Source organism: Anser brachyrhynchus (assembly GCF_964034855.1).
Source record: "Anser brachyrhynchus genome assembly, contig: SCAFFOLD_211, whole genome shotgun sequence".
Classification (NCBI taxonomy): Eukaryota; Metazoa; Chordata; class Aves; order Anseriformes; family Anatidae; genus Anser; species Anser brachyrhynchus.
Genome location: NW_027663803.1, coordinates 86,217 through 92,216, shown reverse-complemented (window position 1 = coordinate 92,216; position 6,000 = coordinate 86,217).

Below are 6,000 nucleotides of genomic sequence, written 5' to 3'. Positions count from 1 at the left end.
GGCAGGGGAGCTGTTCAGGACTGGTAGGTTTGGTTTCTAGGAGCGTGCGGCATCCTTCCTGTGCGATGCCACTGATTGTTGGGCAGGAATGTTCCAGCTCGTGTGTCTTAAACAATGTAGCTTGTGCAGTGTGTGTTGTGTGGCCCGGGCAGAGTTTGCCGCGGCGCTGTGAGCGAAGAATCTCAGTTCGAGCTGGTGAGCAGCTGAAGCAAAGGATCTGGGAAGAGATAGGCATTGCAGCAGGTACGCTGTGGCTGTGAGGTGCCTCAGGGTGTGCTTTTCTCTTGTCTCTGCAGGGGCTTTGTGAAGTCTTGGACAGGGAAATGCCTGTGTCTCAGAACAATGAGGGAAGGTGAGAGTTCTATCAGCCTGGTCATCCCTTATCTGAAGCGAAGGGAAGACATTCAGGTGTTTCCCTCTGAGGGTCTGAGGTGAGGCTGTTTGGGACAGAGGAGCAATGTGGCAGGTGGAGGCTTGCAAGCAGAGCGATCATTTTGTCCTTCTGTGTTCCCAGGTGGCACATGGGTGATGGTGGCCGTTCCTTTCGAGCTTGGATCTAACTTGCAGGTACAGAGGCAAGTGGACTGCTGTTTTGAAACGAAAACATTAAATATGGGGTGACTTCTGTTGTTGAGGGATGGGTGCTAATGCTGTCAGCTGAATGTTTGTCTTCTGACTGTGTTTTCCTTTGTTCAGGCTGAAACGCAGTGTGCAGTACAGGACGTCACGACCCGAGCTACCTCTGGAGTGACTCTGGTGAGTGATGAACAGAGGTAGGTGTTATTTTTGGGGTGCGGTTGTCGCTGCACTTATTTTACTACATCAGATAGAGTAAATTCCAGTTTCTCTTTTAGAGGTGCTGTAGGTAGCTTCAGAGAACGGGTGGAAGCATCTGCCGTGTGGGGTAGGTAAGCGGCTGAGGTAAAGGAGGGGATGAGAGTAACTGTCCTGAGGGTGCAGTGTCTTTTATTGCTGTGGTTGCTTTCTCTTGTGCTTATCAGGTGCCACAGGCAAGGTGGGCTGTGATAGTCTTTAGAATAGGAGCGAAGCAGGTCACTGGAATGCTGTTTGGTTCCTGAGAAAGGTGTTTCAGAGGAAAAAGGTCGTCTGGCGTGGCAGCTCCTGATGGTGGTCTTCTTCAGTAGGTGAAGCGGTGCCTGAAGCCCCATCCCGTATAGCCTGAAATGGTGTGTCTGTGTTTGGGCTGGGGTTGCACCTTGGTGAGTGTAGGGATAGGATTTAAGCTGGTGCAGCAGAGGGCCAGGCTCCATTGTCCTGTAGTGTGTTTTGACCCATCAGCATAGCCTTTTGGTTTTCAGATAGCCTACTCAAGTATGTGATTTTTCCTGCGAGTGATGTTATTACATGGAATTGATTTTTTTTTTTTGGCATGTAATCTGTTATGCTCCCAGATTTTTCTTTCTATATAAATAAAGGTTTGAGCTAATTCTAGGTGAAAAAATTTCAGTTACTTGCTTGGTCATATTGTCCTTTCAATATTCAAAGCTGCAGCAAAAGCATGGGGATTGTTGCTTCTAGAATCACCCCAGTTCTCTTGTCTGCAGTCTGCATGCTATTGAGCTAAACCAGATTAAAGAAAAAAAAAGAAAAACAAAAAACAAACAAACAAAATACAAAACTAAAAAAAAACCACCAAAAAAAAACCCCACAGCTGCTGTGCTGCTTGTGCTCTTTTTACTTTCTTGTGCTTTACCACCTCCCCTTTCCCAGGTGATTGGGTTTGGGTGCTGGGCGGGGCCAAATGGTATATGAGCCCCAGGTATGCCATTAGGGAGTTCATTGTGCCTGGGCTCCTCTTTGGGGTAAGTGCTTTGTTTTTCCTTCAGTCAGTTGCAGGCTTCTTTGGGCAGGTTGGAATCTATGGATTTTTAGATTTTAAGTGCTTGGAAATCACTTACTAGAGGGATATTTAGCAGAGGTTGCTGGCTCACTTGTTTTTGGGGTGGTGGGATCCACTTGTGTTTTTGGGTCATATTTGAATCTCTAGACGTATGAAGGCACTTGTGTAACTCTCCAGAGGACTAAAAAGAGCTTGATTACACACTACAAGAGGCTTGACCACGTAGGCGCAGTATTACCAAGAGACTGAGCAGGGTCGTATCAGAGTTACCTTTTTCATCTGTAAAGGGTAGGTCTGTGATCGGCGCCGCCCGGGCACATTTTGGCGCGGCGCCGCCCGGGCACATTTTGGCGCGGCGCCGCCCGGGCACATTTTGGCGCGGCGCCGCCCGGGCACATTTTGGCGCGGCGCCGCCCGGGCACATTTTGGCGCGGCGCCGCCCGGGCACATTTTGGCGCGGCGCCGCCCGGGCACATTTTGGCGCGGCGCCGCCCGGGCACATTTTGGCGCGGCGCCGCCCGGGCACATTTTGGCGCGGCGCCGCCCGGGCACATTTTGGCGCGGCGCCGCCCGGGCACATTTTGGCGCGGCGCCGCCCGGGCACATTTTGGCGCGGCGCCGCCCGGGCACATTTTGGCGCGGCGCCGCCCGGGCACATTTTGGCGCGGCGCCGCCCGGGCACATTTTGGCGCGGCGCCGCCCGGGCACATTTTGGCGCGGCGCCGCCCGGGCACATTTTGGCGCGGCGCCGCCCGGGCACATTTTGGCGCGGCGCCGCCCGGGCACATTTTGGCGCGGCGCCGCCCGGGCACATTTTGGCGCGGCGCCGCCCGGGCACATTTTGGCGCGGCGCCGCCCGGGCACATTTTGGCGCGGCGCCGCCCGGGCACATTTTGGCGCGGCGCCGCCCGGGCACATTTTGGCGCGGCGCCGCCCGGGCACATTTTGGCGCGGCGCCGCCCGGGCACATTTTGGCGCGGCGCCGCCCGGGCACATTTTGGCGCGGCGCCGCCCGGGCACATTTTGGCGCGGCGCCGCCCGGGCACATTTTGGCGCGGCGCCGCCCGGGCACATTTTGGCGCGGCGCCGCCCGGGCACATTTTGGCGCGGCGCCGCCCGGGCACATTTTGGCGCGGCGCCGCCCGGGCACATTTTGGCGCGGCGCCGCCCGGGCACATTTTGGCGCGGCGCCGCCCGGGCACATTTTGGCGCGGCGCCGCCCGGGCACATTTTGGCGCGGCGCCGCCCGGGCACATTTTGGCGCGGCGCCGCCCGGGCACATTTTGGCGCGGCGCCGCCCGGGCACATTTTGGCGCGGCGCCGCCCGGGCACATTTTGGCGCGGCGCCGCCCGGGCACATTTTGGCGCGGCGCCGCCCGGGCACATTTTGGCGCGGCGCCGCCCGGGCACATTTTGGCGCGGCGCCGCCCGGGCACATTTTGGCGCGGCGCCGCCCGGGCACATTTTGGCGCGGCGCCGCCCGGGCACATTTTGGCGCGGCGCCGCCCGGGCACATTTTGGCGCGGCGCCGCCCGGGCACATTTTGGCGCGGCGCCGCCCGGGCACATTTTGGCGCGGCGCCGCCCGGGCACATTTTGGCGCGGCGCCGCCCGGGCACATTTTGGCGCGGCGCCGCCCGGGCACATTTTGGCGCGGCGCCGCCCGGGCACATTTTGGCGCGGCGCCGCCCGGGCACATTTTGGCGCGGCGCCGCCCGGGCACATTTTGGCGCGGCGCCGCCCGGGCACATTTTGGCGCGGCGCCGCCCGGGCACATTTTGGCGCGGCGCCGCCCGGGCACATTTTGGCGCGGCGCCGCCCGGGCACATTTTGGCGCGGCGCCGCCCGGGCACATTTTGGCGCGGCGCCGCCCGGGCACATTTTGGCGCGGCGCCGCCCGGGCACATTTTGGCGCGGCGCCGCCCGGGCACATTTTGGCGCGGCGCCGCCCGGGCACATTTTGGCGCGGCGCCGCCCGGGCACATTTTGGCGCGGCGCCGCCCGGGCACATTTTGGCGCGGCGCCGCCCGGGCACATTTTGGCGCGGCGCCGCCCGGGCACATTTTGGCGCGGCGCCGCCCGGGCACATTTTGGCGCGGCGCCGCCCGGGCACATTTTGGCGCGGCGCCGCCCGGGCACATTTTGGCGCGGCGCCGCCCGGGCACATTTTGGCGCGGCGCCGCCCGGGCACATTTTGGCGCGGCGCCGCCCGGGCACATTTTGGCGCGGCGCCGCCCGGGCACATTTTGGCGCGGCGCCGCCCGGGCACATTTTGGCGCGGCGCCGCCCGGGCACATTTTGGCGCGGCGCCGCCCGGGCACATTTTGGCGCGGCGCCGCCCGGGCACATTTTGGCGCGGCGCCGCCCGGGCACATTTTGGCGCGGCGCCGCCCGGGCACATTTTGGCGCGGCGCCGCCCGGGCACATTTTGGCGCGGCGCCGCCCGGGCACATTTTGGCGCGGCGCCGCCCGGGCACATTTTGGCGCGGCGCCGCCCGGGCACATTTTGGCGCGGCGCCGCCCGGGCACATTTTGGCGCGGCGCCGCCCGGGCACATTTTGGCGCGGCGCCGCCCGGGCACATTTTGGCGCGGCGCCGCCCGGGCACATTTTGGCGCGGCGCCGCCCGGGCACATTTTGGCGCGGCGCCGCCCGGGCACATTTTGGCGCGGCGCCGCCCGGGCACATTTTGGCGCGGCGCCGCCCGGGCACATTTTGGCGCGGCGCCGCCCGGGCACATTTATCTTAGATCGAGCTAACGAGCAGCTGAAGTAAAGCAACTGGGAAGAGAGAGGTATTGCAGCAGGTACGCTGTGGCTGTGAGGTGCCTCAGGGTGTGCTTTTCTCTTGTCTCTGCAGGTTCTTGGTGCAGTCTTGGACAGGGAAATCCCCGTGTCACGGAGCAGTGAGGGAAGGCGAGCGTGTTGTCAGCCTGGTCGTCCCTTAACCGAAGTGAAGGGACGTGGGGGGTTTATGTGGCAAGGTTTTGGTAGCAGGGAGCTCTAGGGGCGGCTTCTGTGCGAAGAATCTAGAAGCTGCCCCATGTTAGGTAAGGGCCCCGCTGCTGAGCGGAGCCAATAAGTGATGTTGTTTGCGCGTCTGTGAGAGCATATTTAAGACAGGAAAAAAAAAAAAAAACCACGCTGGTCCATGCAGCAGCTGGGAGAGCAAGAGGAGTGAGGAACAGCCTTGCAGGCGCCAAGGTCAGTGAAGAAGGAGGGGGAGAGGTACTCCAGGTGCCGGAGCAGAAGTCCCCTGCGGCCTGTGGCGAGGACCATGGTGAAGCAGGCTGTCCCCCTGCAGCCCACGGAGTACCACGGTGGAGCAGGGTTCCATGCTGCAGCTGGTGGAGGAGGCCACGGTGGAGCAGGTGGACCTGCACTGATGGAGGCTGCGGCCTGTGGAAGACCCTTGCCGGAGCAGATTCCGGGCCGGACCTGTAGACCGTGGAGAGGGGACCACGCAGGAGCAGGTGAGCTGGCAGGAGCTGCTGCCCGTGGGGGACCCAGGTTGGAGCAGTTTGCTCCTGAGGGATGGACCCCGTGGTATGGACTTACATCTGGAACAGTTCTGGAAGAGCTGCTGCCTGTGGGAAGGCCATGCCAGATCAGTTGACCAAGGACTGCATCCTGTGGGAGGAACCCCACAGCACAGGGGATGAGGGCGTCCGAGAAGGAGTGGCGGCAAAGAAGCGCTATAGACTGACCATAAACACCGATCACCTGTACCGCTGGGGGGGAGAAGGTGGAAGAGGGTGGTTGGGGGGGAAGGTGCTTTTGGTTGCTTTCGTTTGTTTCTCGCTTCTCTACATTGTGTAGTAATAAGCAATAAATCTTTCTATCTTTCTATGCTGAGTGTGTTTTGCCTATCACGATATTTACTGTGTAATCTCCTCGTCCTTATCTCAACCCTTGAGCCCTTTTTCCTTGTATTTTCTCCTTGTCCTTCTCTGAGGAGGGAGAGTGAGAGAGCGGTTTTGGTGGAGCTCGGTCGCCTACCCCTGTAAAACCACCACAGGGGAAGACGTTCAGGTGTTTCCCTCTGAGGGTCTGAGGTGAGGCTGGCTGGGACAGAGGAGCAGTGTGGCAGGTGGAGGCTTGCAAGCACAGTGGTCATTTTGTCCTTCTGTGTTCCCAGGTGG